The 22,093-nt window shown below is 43.3% G+C and overlaps 1 pseudogene; it reads right to left on the reverse strand.

Annotated features, from left to right (window-relative positions):
• Positions 1 to 2,083: 2,083 nt before the first annotated feature.
• LOC124660746 lies at positions 2,084 to 4,988 on the reverse strand (annotated as a pseudogene).
• Positions 4,989 to 22,093: the final 17,105 nt, after the last annotated feature.

The following is a 22,093-nucleotide window of genomic DNA, read 5'->3' on the forward strand; positions in this document are numbered from 1 at the left end:
CTCCTCCACGTCGCAGCGGCATGTGCTGCTGGTGGCGGGGATGGGTGGAGCGTGGGGGCATGCGCCCCTCGCGGAGGAAGGCGGCAGCGACGGCGATGGCGACGGTGACGACCATGGCGGCGCGCCTTGGTACGGATCGGAGGGGGAGAAGGGAGAGAGGCGGCGCGGCGGTAGAGGGGATGAGGGCGCGGGGAGGGGTACGGGGATAATATAAGTTCCCCTATTTCGTGGCGCACCGGCTCAAGTGCGCCACGGAATCAACAACTTCGTGGCGCACCGGAGCAAGTGCGCCACATAAATAGTTATTTCGTGGCGCGGCGAGGCCGTGTGCGCCACAGAAATACCTACGCTAATAATTGGGAGTGCCAGGATGTGGGCCCCACATAGTTTCTGTGGCGCAGGGTTCAGCAATGCGCCACAAAAATAAGCTAGTTTTGTGGCGCACACAGTCTCGTGCGCCACAAAAAAACTTTCTGTGGCGCAGTTTTCTTGGTGCGCCACAGAACTAAGCTCCACCTATAAGCATTTTCCTACTAGTGCAAAATGGAGTTCCCCTGCATGAAGCAACCAAAAGATAGCATGATGGAGGCATTCTACGTAATCCATCACATGCATGAGTTTGTACGGGATCATCGGCTACTTGTGGAGTGATCTAGTTTTACAACATGGGTCAAGGACTTTGTGAACTGTAGCGAGGAAGATTTCAGATTCGAGTTGTCTCACATTCAGCATAAGCTTGGGCAACTCATTAGGAAGGATGTCTGCAGTTAGGAGGGGTTGTTCTACTATGGCAATGTAAAACCAAGTTAGTGGCAGATAGAAGAGATCTGTCATCTTCAGGGTGACCACCGAGACTTCATGACGTTTGATGGCCTCCACCCGTTCGCTCATTAATTTGTATGATAAACTTTCTTAGGTTTAGTTTTGAATGATCTACAGGTCGTGTGTTGTAAACTGATCTTCACATTGTTTGCGCATTTGCATTTATCTTGTTGGTTGACCTCTTAACGTGTGTGTCGTTTATATTCAAATGCACATGCGGATGATTAAACTCTGGCATTGTCTAATGAAAGAGGGAACCAATAAGACCTTGTCTATATGTCCATGCACATTGTGTGCGCATTTGACTTGGTCTTATTGGTTAATCTCTTCTATCGTGTGTCTTTTATATGAGGCTCATTTCTTGGTACTTGACTTCTTTTAAATGTTATCGGAATACATCGCTTATTATGTATGAATTTGCATTACTGACGTATATTATTTATCCTATGCATAGAGATGATGTCCTATGTCGTTTACAAGGGTAGGGTTCCGGAGTCTATGCCAATTGGGAAGACTGTTGGAGGCAGGTACACCATTTTCGCAGCTGCATCTACATATGGTACAACACAATGGGGTAGGCGGAAGCTAGATACGCGCACTATCTAGCTGAAGATATGAGAGTGATGAGGAGGAATCGGATGAAAACCGCCTTCGTCTTGATATTGCTCATCGTGACTGCATTTCACATCTATGTGCTTTTAGTTTAGACTACTAATGATACGGGCTAGAAGTTCAAGGTGAAGCCCAATTTAAGGACTCCACCTAGCTAGTTATCTTATTGTATGTATTTTATATCTATGATCATATGTGGGTCAATTAGGGTTTTTAATAAGATCGAGTTAGTGTTGGTTTGGTCCTGTCCAAACCAAGTTAGGGAGGCCCACTAGGGCTGGCCGGCCACCCCCTCATATAAGGGTGGGCACGACTAGGTTTTAGGGTAAGAACAAGTCTGAGTTAAGATTAGACGCTATTGCGTGTGTGCTTGGTGAAGCGTCCCTTCGGGGACGGCGCCGCCGTTTATCTATTATCGTTGCTGCGGAGGTTCTTGTGTTCATCAAGGATTATCGTGCTTTGGACTTGAGGCATGGTGATCTCCATCACGTTTCTTGCTGGACTTATCCCCTACTTCAGGTTGCGTTCCGCGCGTAATTGGATGTATCTATCTACCCGGGTTCTCGCTGTGAAAGATCGGGCAACACAGTAGGAGGATCTGTTGGGATCCCCCTTATCATGTGGTATCAGAGTTCTGGATTGCTCAGGGCTAGGGTTTAGGGAAGAACAAGTTTGAGTTAAGATTAGACGCTACCTCGTGTGTGCTTGGTGAAGCATCCCTCCGGGGACGACACCGCCTTTTATCTATTATCGTTGCTGCGAAGGTTCTTGTGTTCATCAAGGATTGTCGTGCTTTGGTCTTGAGGCAATTGGGCAGAGCAATGCTGTTGATCGAACTAGGTGTAGTAACTTGCGCTCGGAGAAAGCAGCAAGAATAATCAAGGTTCACTGGAAATTAACGTAAAAATTGCTTAAGTATATCTCCAAGGAGTAAGCCCATAAAAATATTCAATATGGATACATATAAGCTCACCAGGGAGTGACCAATATAATGGACTTTTTGACCTCCTGTGTGGTCATAGACAAACTGAAGCACGGCAGGAAGATCATAAGCAGCTACGTCCCACGACCAATCCCAGTAGGCCTGAAAATATACTATTAGTGAAAATTCAAGGACACGAGTTCGTGATCAGGCTTGAGATATAACCGAATTTTTGAGGGAGAGAGATGTATGGTTGCGGCTGGAATTAGTTCCACGAGTATTCGCTATCCAAACATCGAACCCACCGTCTACCAAAATAAAGCCAAGCGATTGTTTTGGTGTACCCAGTAGCCAAGAAATGCCATCCTGTCCAATCCACACATTTGATTCAGGCCCGATGGAAGTGTATCTCAAGGGCGCAAGGTTTCTCGAACAATGTCCTTACCACCATAAGCCCGTGGAATAGCAGCACTGGTTGCCTCGTATTCTCGTTGTCGGTTGAGTTATCACCATTAGAAGGACCATGGGGAATCTTCTTTAAGCTAAGAATATATCCATCTTCTGTTGTGACCTGCCATAGATTTCGACTGTATAATTCACAATAGGGCAGCATTTTCTCACGGAAGCATAAACTTGAAGATATCTTGTGCCAGACTTGTTGGCGTCATACTACAAGGCTACAATAATGTGTAGTTTTACGATGCTCTTTTTATTCTGCTGGTTGATTTTTGTATCAACTAGTGGCGATGGTTGAGATATGTGAGATGTAAGACTTAATACTTATTTGATATTAATAAAAGGCCGTGTGCATCATCATGATGCAGAAGCCGGGGTTAAACTCCCCATTTCTAAAAAAAAATGATGTCATGGAGTACATTCGAAGGAGCTTTCATACCTTGTGATCTTCACATGCATAGCCAAAATCTTCTGCCTCTGACTTGCACAAAGTAAACGGATGGGGATAAGGATCGCACGCTTGAATGCCATCTTCCACTGAACTATCATTCTTCCACGAGAGAGCTGTGCAGGGGTTAAAGCCAAGCGAAAGAATCAACAAGCTAATTAGACAGAAACTCCTAGCCATCAAATTATGTAGACTCAAATGTTTCTATCACTCTGACAGTTCCCATAAATTGTTTAATTTTCTGGGAGTGCAAGAACAATGTTAACCTAAATTGCAGTCAGACTCTCAGGGAATATATAGTGCTTCTTTGCGTGGCTAGTGTAATAGTGTAAATACTAGAATAATGGTCTCTTACTACGAAACAGTTTCCTATCTTGAACACTAACGTAACAAAAATTACCCAAAAGAGTGTTCTGTATTTCTCTCTTCGTATATTAAAAAGAGTTCTTGCTCAACAGAATCATGAATAGGCAACAATATTACAGGAGAAAAACTGTAACCTGATGCTGACCAAAATGCATGATTACATGAGCATAAGCTAAGTAAGTAAAACAAAGTCTGACATAAAACAATCATGCCATCTTGATGATCAGGCCGGGACTAAGACAACCAAAGTCCGCTTTGTTTATGAAAGCAAAACTAACTTTGTTTTACGCTTTTCTAAACTAAGCAGCAACGAGTATACAATCCTGGAAGGGAGAACTGTTGTACGCGAACTCCAGTGCTTTTTCTAAACTAAGCAGAAACGACCATAAAAATTGCTTAAGACACAGAACCGGGCATAACAATTGAAGCTATTTCCCTCTTCAGACAAGAGAATATAACGAGGCACCAGGCACCCCCGCGCATGGAAACTGATTTCAGCATATTCATGATCTGTAGAGAATTAACATCGCGATAGCAATTAATTTATTTTCTGAGATTTGTTTTACCGATGCGCCTGCAGAAGCATTTGGACGAACACATGGCGCGCGTCTGCGTCTGAGTCAAGGAGGATGTCCCGCCGGTTCCCTCCGACTCCAACCCCAAGGCTGCTGGCGGCTTGCTCGCCGGCGATGCGCGCCCGGTTGGCCTTGGTCGCGGACGCCGAGGCAGGCGGCGAAAGCCGAACTCGATTGACACAAATGCAAACGGGCCAAACTTTGCGAACTACTCCGTATTACTGGGCCTAATTGAGCACCGAATTGCGACTCTTACAAGGTCATCGGTAACATGGGCAGGCGACTTACGTGTCAGTGGTGTCGATGACGATTGACTGACTCACAGAAGTCTTTTTAAGGAGAAGAAACACAAATGCCCAACTTTAAATTAACAAAGCCACAAACGACTAGATGATACATGAATGCTGAAAGCAGCTTACAACATCCAACACCACAACAAATACAAGATAAACAAGAAACACAGCTGAAGTCCTCGATATCCTCAAGCGAGAACGAATCACCCGGGAACGGCGAAGGTGAAGCAAGGTAGTACCATCAAACGCGAAGTAGCAGAGACACGCCTGCCCCAGGAGCAAGTTGTCGCCTGGCACTACTGCATGGCTGGAGAGGGCCCCTACACCCTCGTCCTGGCTCGAAAGGATGCCGAACCGCCGACAATGGAAACGCTTCCCTTGAGCAGAGCACACATGAGGAACCAAGCCTAGAACTAGGACTAGAACAGAGCCCCCAACACTCGCAGCATGTGCTCACCTTGCGAAGCCTTGCCGCCCGCCAAGGGTTCACCCATGCAGAGCTGAAGCCGCGGACTTGGTCGTTGATGTAGAAGGACAATGTCGCCGAGCAACACCGCTACCACCCAAACTTCACGAAAACATCATCCACGCACCTCGAAAGGTCCCAACAGCAGCGCCTACAAGGAGGTCACAACGCACGTGGTGTCGTCGCTGCCCAACAAAGTTAGGGTTTTCACCCCGGGAGCGCAATAGGGGTGGAGTGATGGGAAGGGAGTACCTCGACGTGGCCACCAAGGAGGAAAACGACGCCACTCTAGCGTCACCACCGTCGAAGCCAAAACCGGCAAAGGGATTTCTCCCAGACTCCATTTCCAACCACCAGCACCACCTCTAGCCATGGAACCGGCGGAACAAGGACCTCGAGTTCCAGATCCGGCGTGGTGGGATGAGCCCAAGTGAGGAGGAGGAGATTCTTCAGATCTGGCACAACCAGCCACCAGAGCAGCCCCGCACCACGACCACCACCCGCCGGAACCTCGCCGCACACGCGACCGAGATGCCGGAACGCATCCGCGCCCACCGCTCGCCGTCGAAGCCGGTGTCGCCTCATTGAGCAAGGCCGCCGTCTCGCAATCCAGAGCGCCCATCGAGGGAGCCGCAGGACAAGGTCGCCCACGCCAACCGCCGAGCCAGGGGCCAGCCATCGGAGAGGGCAGCCCGTTGAGCCACCTCCTTGGTCATTGCGAGCCCGTCGCGGAGATCCTCCACCTAGCCAACGCGGGGGAGCCGTGAGCTCAGATCCCCACCGCCCTCTTCACCCTAATACGTCTCAAGCGTATCTATATTTTTTGATTCTCCATGCTTGTTTTACACCAATTTATATATGTTTTGCTCATACTTCGTTGCATTTTTATACATTTTCCGACACTAACCTATTAACACGATGCCACAGTGCTAGTTCCCTATTTTCTGTTGTTTTGTATTTCAGAAAAGCTGTATAGGAAATATTCTCGGAATAGGACAAAACAAAAGCCAAAGTCAATATTTTACCGTAACGAAGACGAAGTCCGAAGGGAGACGAAGAGGAGCCACAGGGGTCCAAACTGCCCCTTGCCACCGATATCGCCCCTCCGCCTAATTATTCACGATATCGGGAAAACCCTGAATACCCGAGCCTGCATCCACGAAAAGTTCCGTCGCGGCCGTCATTGCAAAACCCATCTCGGGAGGGTTCGGAAGCTCTTCCCGGCACCCTGCCGGAGGGGCAAATCATCACCGGAGGCATCTACATTGCCATGCCCGCCTCCGAAGTGATGCGTGAGTAGTTCATCCCTGGACTATGGGTCCATAGCAGTGGCTAGATGGTTGTCTTCTCCAATTTGTGCCTCATATTTAGATCTTGTGAGTTGCTCTACATGATCAAGATCATCTTTATGTAATGCTACATGTTGTGTTTGTTGGGATCCGATGAATATTGTATACTATGTTGATGTCGATTATATATTCAGGTCATATGTTATTTTTGATCTTGCATGCTCTCCGTTGCTAGTAGATACTCTGGCTAAGTAGATGCTTGTGACTCCAAGAAGGGATAACGCAACGAGAGCGAATCAGTCTCCTCAAATAGTCACACAATTAGTTGGATCGGAACTGGTCGCTTCCGCTAGCGCACATGATGTCGTGCCACAGTTTCATTTCCAATCGGAAAAGGCTAGGTTCGTTTTTTTTTTGCTTCGCGTTCACTAGTAGAAAACATGTCTTTTGTTCGAAGCTTCCTAGAGCCACTAGTCCCGATCGTGTTTTGATTCGGGACTAATATGCTCATTAGTCCCGGTTTAAACGGCTAGGACGTCGCACGGTTTTTAGTCTCGGTTCCAACGAAATCTTTAGTCCCGGTTGGTGACTTCAACCGGGACTAAAGGGTTAAGGCAGGCTGCCTCTGGTGCGAAAGTCTTTAATCCCGGTTTGTAACACCAATCGAGACTAAAGGTTTTTCGGGGGTTTTTGGCCTCCACTATCCTCCCCGTGAATCTCCTTTGAGATGCCCATGTATTATGTTATCTAGTTTTAATGAGAACTGACAAACATGAATTTCGATTTTTTTTTTGCAAAATTGCGTGATGTATCAGTAAAACGGGATTTCTAGTTGCATACGAATTCGCAAAAGAAAATTAATATATGAAAATGTATCTACCCGATTAGCCAATTTTTAGATTCTCGGACTACCAAAGGAAAGTATGAAAATTTTCAGGTTTTAGGTTTTGTTAAAAGAAAATTTAAAAAAAGGTTAAAAAATATTTTTCATTTATTTATTAAAATAAATATTTTGAATTCAAACAATAAAGAAGTGTGACATCGTGATTAAGAGGTTAAAATGATTGATATGATACTAATAACAATAACATATGCGCAAAGCACTTGGAAGCGGGACGAGAGGAACTCGTAAGTTAAGTGTACTAGTGCTGGAGCAGTGTTAGGATGGGTGATCGAGCGGGAAGTTTGTCAGGAGGAATCTAATTGGAATAGATATTAAGTGTAGTTAGAGACTAAACTTGTCAAATAACTCAAATACTAGAAATTCTTTTAAAAAACGAAAAAAAAGAGGGAGTAGAAAAAATTAGAATTTTTTTTGAATAAAAAATAGATGTAATGGCCTTTAATCATGGTTGGTGTTATAAACCTGGACTAATGGTCCTTAGCCCCGGCACGCTCCCGCAGCTCACACGGAGGGTCTTTTGTCCCGGTTTAGTCCTGATTTGGCAGTTTCGGTTAGACAACCGAGACTAAAGGCCCTCTAGAACCGAACAAATAGATCCGATTTCTACTAGTGGTTAGAGCAACTCGAACGGATCCTCTTACGCTTGTTGGAACTAAGTTATTAGAGCTACGTTTAGATCTTTAATTCATGTTTGTTTCAGTGAGAAGAAAAGGAAAAATATAGCACTTGTGGCTGCCAAGGGAGAGTCTCCCGGCAAAGCTTTTTTTGTTCTTTCTTGGTGTATGTGTGTGTAGAGTTTCAGAGTGTGTGTGTATGTTCTTGAGATGGATACAAGTGAGGTTTAGAGTTGGAAAGAGAGGAAGAGGGAGTTGCAAACTGCAGCCCCAACACTTGGTATCACAGCCTCGTTTGCCAATGTTCGAGTCTCCATCATCGTCGAGCTGCATAGAGAGGATGGAGGAAGGTATTCTTACCAGTAAGTTGTGTCACCAGCGGCAAGGAGGTGATGGCCAATGTGCGGAGGCCATTGCCATGAAGAGTTTGTTATCCATGTACGAGTCATCGACAAGGTGTGTCATCAGCGGAAACATGGAGGCGAGTCACCGGTGAGGTGCGGCACATGCGGCAACATGAAGGCAAGTAACTGGCGATGTGCGGCAACAGCGGCAACATGGAGACGAGTCACCAGCAAGGTGCGGCACCGGCGATGATCATAGAGGAAAGTCACCGACAAGTTGCGACACCAGTGGTGAAAAAGGAGGCACGTCGCCGGCGAGCTGCGTCACCAGTGGCATACATGCGGCAGCTAGCGAGTGTATCACGACAACGTGTTCGCGGTGAAGGCGTAGTAGTAGTGTCTCTCGATGAGGCCAGCGGCGACGGTGGCAATCGACGTGACAAGATGGCATTGTTGGCCTTCTACCTATTGTACCGATGACATCAATAACCATGGGGTTCAGGCGAGTAATAAGTAATAACAATATTAGAAAGGTGATTGTTGGAACTAATCTTATCATTAGTGCTAAGTTTAGATTTTAATTCATATTTGTTCGGTGAGAAGGAAATGCAAAATGTAGCACTTGTGGCTGCCAAGGGAGAGTCTCCAGGCAAAGTTTTTTTAGTCTTCCTTGGTGTATGTGTGTGTAGAGTTTCAGTGCGTGTGGGTTCTTGAGAGAAATACAAGTGAGATTGACAACTCGAGAGAGAGAGAGAGAGAGAGCAAGAGGGAGCTGCAAAGTGCAGCCCCAACATCACTGCTGGCTTAGCTCGTGTACGATGCACACTTCAATTTCTTACATATAGAGTGAGCGATATAGTTTACCCTATACTTGCCATCGTTCGCATCAGCCGCTAATAAAGTATCACTTCAGTAGTCAGCGCGGGAACACAGTTTGTAGGAAGAAGGGTTAATTAGAATAAGCGTGGCGGCAAGTCACCAACACCCGACACCTAGGATAAACTTGTGCCGCCATTCTTCATTGCCACCGATTCACCTCTCCACCATTACAAATTTCCGATGGCCGCCACCATTACTTTTTTAACTCTGCCAATGCCATGCAAACCTATATTTAGACATGTGCCAAGGCACCGTCAAGAGAGCGAAGCTTCACGGTAGGCCCGCCTCATAAAGCAAGCAACCCCCAAAGTCGCCGGCTGGCTGCAGAATAGAAGAAGAACCACGCCGACATGCTGGTCTTCCGACATTGATGGGGCACACAGTCGAACACGATACAGGAAGCCTCCAGCATTGCACGTTGGATCCAGATCAGACCCAAATAGGGCATGCACCACCTCCTCCCGAGCCTAAATGGCTGCCTGGAGCAACGCCCGACAAGCCAAAATCCCTCCGTCTGAAGCGCGAGCCGCCGGCCCAGATCAGGGCTACTTCCACCGCCGCCGCATGCCATGGCAACAGAGCCCGCCGCCGAGGGCTAGCTACGTCCGATCCGCCATCGCCATCGCTGCTACACCTCGCCTTCAACTCCACAGTCATGGGAGTTTCTCCTCTTGACTACCCCACCGTGACCTTGAGAGAAGCTCCGCAGGCGCTTCCTCCACTATCCCGCCCAGCCTAGCGTAGAGAAATGTTTGAGTCAGCGCACTCGTAGGTCACTTCCCCTATCTAGTCCGTCTAGTTTTCTTGTTATATGAGCCACTCTAATCATGTCAGCATCATTATGGCAAGGCAGCACACTCGTGAGGCTGATTACGAGACCCAGTTCGTAGGCAGGCTGTATTTCTTTGTTGCAATCAGGGCTGCGCAACACACACAATTGCTACAGTGATCTATAGCTCACCTCCGATTCAAATTTGTAGCCAGCCCATAGCCTGTGACCTCCTTCCTACCACCAGAAGATGATTCGATAAATCAACCTGGGCCGACCCATATCCCGAGGAACAAGCCCTGCAGTGAACAACCACGATAGCGAGTGATCTATGCATACCCAGACAAAATCCGCTTTTGTATAGGATGGCATTACCTGTGCAAACAATAATACACCACCATCGTCGGGCTGAAAGAAACTGAAGCTATGCCAAACAAGTAACCGCGGTAGGTGGCACTGGTTCCTTCCGGGATTTCTCACCCAAAGGCACTTTGCAAAAAGGTGAACAACTGTTACTACAGCCAAAGATTGCAGCCATTCTACACTGATGAGAATCCAAGCGCGCGCGCCTGAGGAAGAGGCCGAAGGCTGAGCAAGTAAAGGTTGGTTCCTTCTGAGATTTTTCAGCCAAATTAAAGGCTTAGCTACAATGCGACGACGGCTGACAGTTTGATCCCTTGCAAGGCTATATAATGACGAGGCCGAGATTATCACTACCAAAGACAGCTGAACCGATGAACCGATGCACTGAGGATGTGCTTATCAATTCATTTTGGCCGTGCTCACACTACAGGCCATGCATCAACTGGGACGAAATCGAGGGCTGAGGCAGAAGTCCTACACAAGTCTGGGGAGACGCGCGGCCATGGGTAACAGGTGGATAGGTAGGTGGGGGGCTCTTTGCCAGATAGGCTTGCGATCCACAAAGTGATCTAGAACATCGGTGGCGCCTTATCACATGATGTTCTCTTCATACTCCATCAATTCATGTCATCTCTTTGTCTGAACCCTTTTTTGCATCACATTTTTGTTTTTTGTTCAAAAGCCACTTTGTCCCAGTGTCCTATATGTGTGTGGGGGTAGAGAACACTCTGGAGTTTGTTGAGAGCTTGGAACTAATATAGCGTCGCGAGAACTTCTCGGTTGATGCAGCTGACATTTCATGAGTCACCGTTCACAAAAATGATGGTGGATAATGTGATGCACTAATTTACAAAGAGTACCATTTGAGGTTCTCAATTAAAGGTGTACACGATTAATAGAGGTTGTCTATGTGACAAGCATATGGGGTTTCCATGTTATATTTATCCTAGAGTGATCACAGTAGCGTGAATACGGAAGATGGACAAAAATATCCTAGTACTTAGGAACTAATTTTTTTTTGTCTTGCATGTGTGTTTAGGAATATGCACATCACAAAAATAATAACTATAAGAATATTTAGCATCTCCTGGCACGCTGGTCCCGATATGTTACCACACATATATATGCTCCTAATATTGAAATTTTTCTCCATATCTTTCTGACTTACTATATTTTATTTTTGCTTGAATTCATGTATTGTAGAAATACTTAAGGCGGAATGCACATAGTTGGTAACAAGTGCAATCTCTTGGTGGAATTTAATTGAAGTGGGAACATTAGTCTTGGGAGTGTCATTTTCAATAAATTTCACAAAAAAATTGAAAACTTAATTCGTGAATTAAGTGCAAGGAAATATGTGTAGCGTGAATTTGAGCTCATCTATAACATAATTCAAACTTATGTCAAATATACAACAACCTTTTTATGATAAAAGTAATACTTGGAAAAATTGGAATTCAAATAACTTGTATATATATATATATGCAATCTATCATTTATTTACAGTGGTGTTGCCCCACACGCACACTAACTAGACACTAACATATAATAAATTAGAAAAAATGTTGACACTAAGTAGAACTATTGGAAACTTCGTACTTGTTCAAGCAAACATTTTGCTTGTCACAAATATCAATAGAGAAAAAGTAGAACTTCCCTTTTGCAAAAATTGCGAAGATGTCTAGCATTACAAGACCCTTTATGACCCATATTTGCAATTTTTTCTGTACCAACTAAGATGTTTACATTTTATTAGATTATTCTATTTTTCTCATAACTACTATGGAAGTCCAAAAACCATGTTTAGTAGTGCTTCTGGGTTAGTAGTAGTAACAAGTTAGAGATATATACAAACATCGTGGTACCAAGTACTACCTCCAGACATAATTAATCGATGCCACCCACTCCCTAATGACATCCATGAATAGGTCTCCCTCCGCGTCGATTAAATCCGACCGGAGGGAGTAGTTATCATACTAGATAGGTAATACTAAATCGAAAAAATAAGGAAATGCCTTTGTAAGGTTTTATCTGGTGTAAAAAAATTAACTAAATTGCACCCTGCAGAAATATTATATTAAAAGGGTAGTCGAAATAGTTTTTAGCCTTTTTACCACTCACCCGGCCAGTGGCTAGTATGTCCTTTCAAAAATTTATGAGGACATGGAGATCAGTGTAATCCATTTTAGATAGGTGCTTCACAATTGTTTCAGCCACCATGTAACATGTTCACACCCTTTATAATATTATTAGGGTCATTATATTACAAATGATATGGATTACGGTAGATGTTGATATGAAGTCATTGGGATAAAACGAAGACTATGATATTTTTTTTTTGACTCTGGATTACGAGGTAATACCCCGGAGCATACTTTATAAATTCCTAGAAATAATCATGACAACATGTCCGTGAATAGATAAGAATATCCCTACCTATACATGGCCAAATTTTATGAATCCAACCCATCAATTTTCCTTGATGTTTAGATCAAATCATGTGCCTAGGAAAGGAAATATAATACAAAAACTTACATTGCTACCCTGCAAACGATGGTATCTCCTACCGAAGATATTTATGATCATTTGCTTCAAGATATGCTAACAAGTAACAAGCTAAAAGGACTAGCTATGTGAGAGAAGGTGTTCCAAAATATATTCTGGCCCAGGTAGGACCCGATTGCAGGTCATCTCCATGACCCTAGTCAATTTGAATAACATTCCACATTCGGCCAAAGAAGTTGCAGCAAAAAATAGATATAGTCTACCCTCGTAAACTCTAGCTGGGAAAAGCACACAATAGGTGCCTTGAGTAACTTTCCAATTCATTCTCTTAAACGTGTAATTTGTATTCCTCCTATCACTCAGCATGACCCAAGAAAAAAACCTTAGTCTTCGTACGTAATACAATCTGATTTAAAAGTCAAATGGTAAACACTTGATGTGCACATATATGGTAATAAAATTGGCCGCCACAAACCTCTACCCTTACCGACAGGACCAGACAATAGTATAAATAATAACGGACCTAGAAGGTAATGCCGGGTATGCCACGGCATACCCTACAGCCGTGTCGTGCAATCTGCTATGCATAGTAGAAGAAAAAAGGCACGACGGATACAACACTGCTTGGCTTAATCTCCATGAGCCGTGGATGTATTGTCTAGTAAAAAGAAGGAAACACCTGATCACTTCATCCCACACTTCGAATTTAGTCTAGTATCTATCCATCCAAGAAAACCTAGACTCTAGTGCGCCAGCGACTACGCCGCCACTGCGCCATTGCTCCCATCAGAAGTCGAAACTGCGGTCCGCGGAACTAAACATCGCTGTCCACTGGGAGCCTGCGACATGGACGCCAACTCGCTGGTACACAGTAAGGTTGAAGATTGGTAGTCCTTTCACAGCCGCGATGATCCCACTCCGGCCGACGGAGCCCATGACCCAGAGAGGGTAATCGATGCCGGCACGCGGTATCCTGTACGGTAATTATTCAAGTACCATTTTTGCAGTTTTTGTTCTAGAATCATATATCATACACATGATAAATAGTTAAATAAAAATAAATTGCAAACATAAATTTTACCAATGTTTACTGAATCTGATAATGGACCTCACCAAAGTTATCGTTAAATTTTATGTGTGTGGCATACCTATTGGTAAAATTCTATGTCCGCCACTGAGTCCAATCAGAGAGCAGTTGGAGTTTCAAGTAATCATCAAATGATTTTATGGATAGAGGAAGATGGACAAGGTATTTATGCCTTCGAGAGCATACACCTCCGCCAAGAAAATTTCTCGTCTATGACAAAGGAAAACAAACGTGTCAATCTTAAATAGAGATGCTAAATATGGAACCATCATTGATCAACTTATCACACCAAAATAGAAAGGAATCCCAAGATCTTGACTTAATAGTAGAAATCATGCGAAAATTATCCACCAGTTTAAGAGCATCCTCCCACTAGAAACATCCACAAAGATTTTTGGCATGACATACTATAGTGAAGTAATAAGAGTGCCAAAACTAGGGAAATTAACAATGCCTATTTCACCATTATTTTCCTAAGAAACAAGGAATGCTAATATGGACCATGATGTTAAGTTGTATATATCCTGGTCGTCTCTTGCTAAAGACCCCTTCAAATTATCTCCTAAGAAACCAGGAATGTTAAGGTGTATCCTGGTAATCTCTCCCTAAAGACCGCTTGGAAATCCTACCTAACTAGCTTTGTTAGTCTAGGTGGATGTTGGAGGAAGGAAAAAAAGGCATAGAGCTCAATGTTGAATTAATCAGTTCCAAACTTGCCCCCTGTGATAAGAAGCTCAAACTAAAGGATAACCTTCTTTCAATTATGTGCACTATTGACATGAGATCCCCAATTCATGGTGTAACAGCACCACTAGCAACCCCAAGATATGGAAAAGTCATAAATCCCACCTAGAATCAAAAGATGATTCCAACCCATAACCGAGCCATATCTGACAATAATAGGGACCATGATGGATTTATGAAATTATTTTTTCAGACAAGTGGACACATAATGTTTGTGTAAAACCACCTTTAGAGCAAAAATATGGTGCATATGATCTAGAAATATCAAAAGCATGTCATTGATCTCACACTATATAATAGGAAAATATAGAAGATAGTTGATGATGGAAGGGTATTATTCTGTATTTAAGAAGGTCATTAACAAATAACTAGAATATCAACTCCTAGAAGCAAAAATAAGGGAAGAGAGGGAGTACCCCAACATGATCTCTCTTTGGCAAAAAAAAATTTTTTACCATACACGCATCGAAAAGTATAGCAGGTGAACTAGAAGAAATAATGGACTTAATCCAGCCACTCAATTTATTGTTAAAACGTGTATCCATGTGACTTGAAAGTTTAGATTCATTTTCTATAGTATTAGAAGCTTTTGGAGAAATCAAGCTTTATGATCACAATAGGACTCTAGGAAGCATGTCACTGAAATAGATACTAAAATTTCCAAGAAAAAAATTCTTCGATGGATCTGGTTATGTAAACTCATATTAGTTTTTATGAATGCACCTAAAATTATAGTCTTTAAGGTAGATGGGAGTAATCATGGTGGGAAAATGAGGCACAAAAACCTTTCGCGTTCTGGAGATAACTTGTTAGGAAGCAAGGTAATAAATGAACCATCGATATTTTTCAAGTTTAACTTGACCTCATGAAAATATGTTGCTAGGTGGCATGAATTATTTTCAATGATCGGTGGACATGTCTATATGAAAGTCCATTAAAACCATCGATCCACGGGGCCTAGTCAGGTGGCATAAAAAGTACCAGTCCATTTCATCTTTCTAAAATGAAAAAATTAACACATCTAGGCCATAAACAAGGTCCAATAGCTAGCCTGATAAATTAAAGTGCATATCAATTCCCTATCACCGGCCATTCCGATCGTTGTAACAAGATCAGATTATTCCCCAAATTTCTCGATGATCATAAACTCCACTTCAATCCTCATCCTGAATTAGTCAGATGCAAAAGTATGCCATTTGGGATTAGGTGCAAAACAACAGATATATAGATGATTTATGAGGAGAGATGGATAACCGGTAAGAAGAGATGAGGAAGGTGTGATATCGTAGAAGGAGACAAGAAAGATGTGTAGTATGTGCGAGAAAGTATAAGATGGTGGACTATGTGAGATCAGTAATAGTTATCGACCGACTGAATCCGAGATAAGAGGCTATATTCATGATTTCAATATAGTGGAAGAAATGGGGATGGAAAAATATGAAAAATAGGGGTGACACAACTGAGGCATGGGGGAGATGATAAAGCATGAATATTCGTTGCATGTAGAAATATGTTAGAATACACATGGGTTCTACGAAATTCCATGCACAATGAAGTGAATGCTAAGCAGCCTATTAGACATACCAAACTATGCAATTTATTTGGATATTGGCATTCCCATGATAAATCATGTTACACTAGGTGTAGATTCATACTACTATCTTTCCCAATTTATGAAGAAGAAATGTGATGATGTCATGATGACGATTATGAAAAAAACATTAGTAGTACTCGGTACCTAACATAACCACATATTTGACCTTTTTTCAGGTGGGGATATCATTCACCTTCATAAATAGTACTGCGCCATAATGAAAAAACGTATGCTGAGTACTATAATAAGGTGTCATAAAAGCGTAGGATCAGTCATCAAATATGGAAGCAAATACTGCCACAAAAAATCGTTATCAGTGAGAACATATTATATAATATAAAAATAATAGGAAGCATATGGTGAGATTTATACATAGTCACTACTAAAAGCCATAGTCTAGGTGATGTGATATTATTTACTCATCATAAGAGCAAAACAAGGATGATGACAACGAATAATTATGGCATGATTCCTCTAATAGTCTCTAGATAGTAGACAATTTTTTTCTAGTTCTTCGTGCTTGGTTGATCCCCTATGGCGACAACGATAAATCATTCAATAAATAGAGAATATTTTAGGATATGAATGGGTCCGTGAGGGTTGGCGGTGCAAAGGCGGTGGTCATGGGCCAACACATGCCTAGTCATCATGCGGGCGCCCATGTGCATCGGCCGTGTTGTGGGGTAATAGGGCTTCACCACATGTGCCCTTTCGTGTTGCTTCTTGATTATCTTGAACTTCTTTAATATATTTTTCCTTTATTTTTCCCACTTCGAGAGAATACATCGAATTGGCATACAAAAATATGGAAAACTACCTTACTGCGTAATAATTTAATCCCAAATTTTATAAAATATGTTAAATAACAGTGAAAATATCCTATTGAACTTCAAAATGAGCATACATATATCACGTACTAACAATGAATTTTGAGGTTTAATGAGATCATAATTCATAGACTAACATAACAGTCATGTCTAAATGCATCAACAAGGTCCTTAAGAAATGACATGAAGGCACAAGGCCATTGTCGAAAGTAATTTCTAGCACAAAATTAATCTAGTTTACTTCCTTATAAATAACTCTTAACATGTTTCTCATCGCATCTGGTAAAATAACGACCCACTACTATTTTTGGAAGTGATCACATTAGTAAGACCATAATCAATATAAAAATTTGTACCAAATCAATCCATGTGAAGACATGCATGTCATGCACTGTTACTATTTTCCGAACCCTACTTCAATTGGTATTTTCATGTTATGAGTTCATTTATAATAATAGTGTAGATTTTGTTCAATAAAAATGGACCTTGCTCATTTCCAAAAAGTTCAAGCAGGTGAAAAAGTGGGTGTTGGCAAGTTTATTATATTGAAGTTACACTGTCTTAAATATACTTAGATATTAAAATTTCATATTCACCTTATATTTAGACATAACCAAAGTTGTCCATGAAAATTCTTAAACTTTTCTCCTTATTTTCATATGATTTCATTTTAGCCAAAATGACATGCAAATGCAGTTTGGAACAAGATTTAAAATTTCAATCATACTATATATTTTTTTTGTAATTTTGTGCCTTATTTGGTGTACCTATGGTTCAAATTTTAATTAGTTCCAGTAAGTAATCAATTTTTTTTCTTAAATTTAGAAAATAGTAAAACAATACTCTTGGTGATGTTGACGAGTTTTTTGGAGCATGAGGAAGTGATTTGTAGTCGGAGGAGGCCGTCCGATAGTGGATGGAGGCCACGAGGCGTTCTCTGTTTTTCTTTTTCTATTGCCCTAGCAAAATTTTCAACCCCCAATTCTTATTTCGATCTAATTTGTTGTCACTTAGGCAGAATATAGCCACAATCGTTGCACTATTCCCAGTGTAGACCATGGTGTCTGGCCACAATCTGGCGAGGTGCGCGTCCCTTCAGCCATGTCCATCTTTACTTAGGGTGGGAAGGGGTGATGTCTGCAATGGCCCTCTGAAGTTGTATCTCATCTATTCGTGAGGTCCCATATCGAGCTCTTCAGTGCTGCACACGATTGTGTGCACAGGAGGATCACCATGCTGAGGTTCCAGTGGTGGAAGCCCCACATTGCAATGTTCTCCTTCGAGAGCCCGCCTCGTCGGCTGGGATTTTTTCATGGTACTAGTTATGGAGGTGGCCCTGTCAAGGTGGATCGAGGGCTAGAGGGTCTGCATGCTCATATTGAGTGATATCTCTAGGTGATGGTGGTAACATACGAAGAGATCGGATTGGCTTGATCGAGAGAAGTTTGTGTCAGAGGATCGGCATGTCAGAATAGTGACCTCGGCGAGATGGATGGCGATACTAGAGCGGTCTCAGTTTTCGGGTTTACTAAAGGCATTGTTAGCATATTGGACCTTCTACGTGGTGAAAATCTAGATCTTACTATGATGGTTGAACGAGATAAGGATGATGTTTATGGGCTGTTAAATTTCTGCGGGTGCTGTTTTTGGGTAATTTTCCGGGTCTATGTGTTGTCACCACTTTTGATGTTCTTGGTTTTGCAAGATTCTGATTGGGTCGACGAGGCCTCTTTTTTTCTTTTGTATTTAACAGTGTGCATCCATAATATCTAATATTATGTGATGCATAACACTACGGGAGTAGAGGTGACGACGGCCTGCAGCCGCGTCGGCACATCCAGGATGGCCGTCGACACAAGTTGTGTCGACGGCGGCCGTCGGCACCTCACCGTCGGGCTAATCCCTTAGGCTATGCTGACAGTGGCCGTTTGGCAATTCTAGCTTGAATTTTAACAAAAAATGGTCAAATTTTTCAATTTTTTTAAATCTCTCACATAGATTATTTTTAATACTGACTACATTTGATTTTGGTCAAATTACACTCATGGTCAAACTTCCGATCGGTCACCTATTTTCACGCTACTTCAGCCCCAACACGTTTAACTTCTTCGTAGAAAACGGGTCTGTTTTCCCGGTTGGGAAGGGCCTTTAGTACCGGTTTCCCAACTGAAACTACGAAATTGGGACTAAAACCCCATTGTTTAGTCTCGGTTGTGTTACAAACCGGAATTAAAGGCCCTCCGCGTGGACTAGGGCGCGTGCTGGGGCAGAGTACTTTAGTCCCAATTTGTAACACCAAACGAGACTAAAGGTCTCCACGACATTTTTTTCATTCAATGTTTTTCTAATTTTTCCCCATTCTATTTTTTCTTTAGAATTTCTAGTATTCAAGTTATTTAACCAGTTTAGTATCTAACTACACTTATCTCTAGTCAAATTACTTACTCATAGTCAAACTTTTCGGTCAGTTACCCATCCTCCCACTGCTCCAGCATTAGCATGTTTAACCTCCGTGTTTCTTCCATCCCACTTGCAAGTGCTTTGCGCGAATGTTATTGATATTAGTATCATATCAATCCTTTTAACCTCTTGGTCACGATGTCACATTTCTTTATTGTTTAAATTTCAAATAATTAGTTTAATAAACAATTTTTTTTTTTGCAAAACCTAACACCTGAAAATTTTCATACTTCACTTTGGCAATTTGAGAATCTAAAAATTGGCTTACCAGGCAAAGCCCGGTAAAATCAGATGTAACTTTTGGCGTAGATACATTTTCATATACTAAACATTTTTTCGAAATTGTATGCAAAAGACATTTCAATTTTACCAAAAAATATAGTTTTTTGTAAAATAATTCGAAATTGATGTTTATTATTTTTCATAATAACTAGATTACCTAAGCTACTGTTGCCTGCCAAAACTCACCGGCGAGCAGTGATTAAGCAACACGAAGAGCCGGGAGGCTCCCAAGGCCGCTTAGTGGACCCTGGCACCTCGCGTCGTCCCGCAAGTTTCCTGCACACGTCCTGGCGGTTGCAAGGGCGTGCCACCCGACCTAGACCCGATCAGGAAGGTGTTAGATTGCTTCGATTGTTCCTGCATGGTAGACACGTAAACATTAAATACGAGCCCTATCGGCTCTCAGGTTGCCCTGTGGATCGGCTCAAAGAGCCGATCGCCCCATGGTTCACGTTGGATTTGCAATGACATGGGGATCCTGCTTGATCAAAACAAAGCTAAACCAATCTACGACAGTTTAGGGTTTTCACCGCATAACCGGAACGTCCTACGCGTAGTTGGACCTAGCAGATAAGAAAGATGATGCAAACTATCCCTAGAAGAGGCCTAAAAACCAACATTACGTCAATTCCCGGAACATCCCTTATAGGAACGGTAAACAACACCTAACGCACTACCGGATCGTCCAACCCCAGCATAAGGCCTAATCATGCAGATATTAAACTAATCCTTGAAGAACAAAGAGCGACTATAACAGATCGGATCTACTAAGTAACGAACAAGAAAGATGCTGCCCTTACACCCAGATAGGTGTAAGGGAAGCTAGGTGTCGAGGGACGGCATTGCTAAGCAGATATGCATAAGAAAAGCATCAATGCAAGCCCCAAAACACCTAAGATAGGTAGTGCTACTCGCCATCAACAACGCTTCAGCACGAGTAACACAAGGTAGACGAATAAACGTATCATCGCCTAGATCGCGAGATGCGATCTAGGCAGCATGATGCTTACCCGGAAGGAAACCCTCGAAAGAAGGGGTGGCGATACGCCTGGTTTGTGTTTGTTGTGAACGTGATTGTTGTCTATTTCATAAACCCTAGATACATATTTATAGTCCGGGGGAATTTCTACTTCAGGCGTGCACCGAACCGTGCACGGGTTAAACTCTAACTTCTAAACTAAGATGCGATCTACTATAATACAGATACACGGGCAATTCAGCCCAAACTCTCGTACAAGGCCGCTTCAGAGATCCTCCACGCGTATATCCTTCAAGCCCATCTCACTTACGGCCTATCTCCTGATTTGGCCAAAATCTGGTGATAACACATGCCGCCCTGGTTTTGGTAATGATAATTTCAAAACCGCTCTGTTTTTCCTTCGAAGGGTCATGTCGTGGCAGAGCAGAACCGTCGTAGTATTCTTCATCATGACGACTTGTCTTCCCAACTTCTCTGCACGATTTGACAGTTTTGGCACCACATCCTCGAAAACTGTTGTGGCGTTGAATCTCCACTATATCCCTTTTATTTAACCGCATCGAGCAGTTTGCTTCTTCATGCCCTCCTCATCCTCTGTTCTTCTGTAGTACTCGAAAAACCCTTCTTCCACCATGGACTCCTCCTCCTCTTCCTCCTCCGGTCTTTCCTACCGGTCTTCCTCCTCCCGCGAGTCGACGCCGGAGGACATACGTGCGCCAGAGAAGTGGGACCAGGAGGACCACGCCTTCTCCGTCTGGTCCGAGGACGACAAATCTTTGACCAGCGGAGATGAAGATCTCCAGTTCCTTGTTGATGGGGAACTGGAATCAGCAAGCGAGGATGACTTGTTCCCCTGGGACGGTTACACCTCCTCTGAGGAAGATGAAGAGGAAGACGACGACGACGACTCCCTCGAGGGTTACCCGCCAGCGAAACGCCTCCACACCTGGTGGGATGACGATGACAGCGATGATGACGAAGAAGACGAAGCTCCCGTAGAAGGCTACGGAAGCAGTGACGAGGAGCCCATCGGCAGCAGTGCCGATGAGAGCTCCGAGGACGACGACGAGGGCAGCGACGGCCCGTAGACTAGGATCTACTAGTATAGGCCTAGTAGTAGCAGATTGGTCAACAGACCCTTCTTTTGTTCTTCCTCTCTTGAGTAATCGGCTCTTTCTTTGTAAGAAATCCCACTATTAACGAAGAAAACTTTCCCCAGTTAACTTCGCTTGCTTGTTAGTTTTGCCGATCGTCGAACGAAGTTGCTGTTCAGAGAGCCGATGGCAAGGTCGATCCAATGGAATATTCATCCCAGATATCACGGTCTCTAATCTGAACGTGATCTGTTAACCTGCTCCCTCACAGTTGACATGAGCCCCTCCAACAGGATCACAAGACCTGATTATGAATCTTACCAGCTAGCCGCAGCAGGCTGGCAATTTGGTCTTGGGCATGTGTCCTCAAAAGAGCTCTGGGACTGTTGCTGAATCAAC

Source organism: Lolium rigidum, chromosome 1 (genome assembly GCF_022539505.1).
Source record: "Lolium rigidum isolate FL_2022 chromosome 1, APGP_CSIRO_Lrig_0.1, whole genome shotgun sequence".
Classification (NCBI taxonomy): Eukaryota; Viridiplantae; Streptophyta; class Magnoliopsida; order Poales; family Poaceae; genus Lolium; species Lolium rigidum.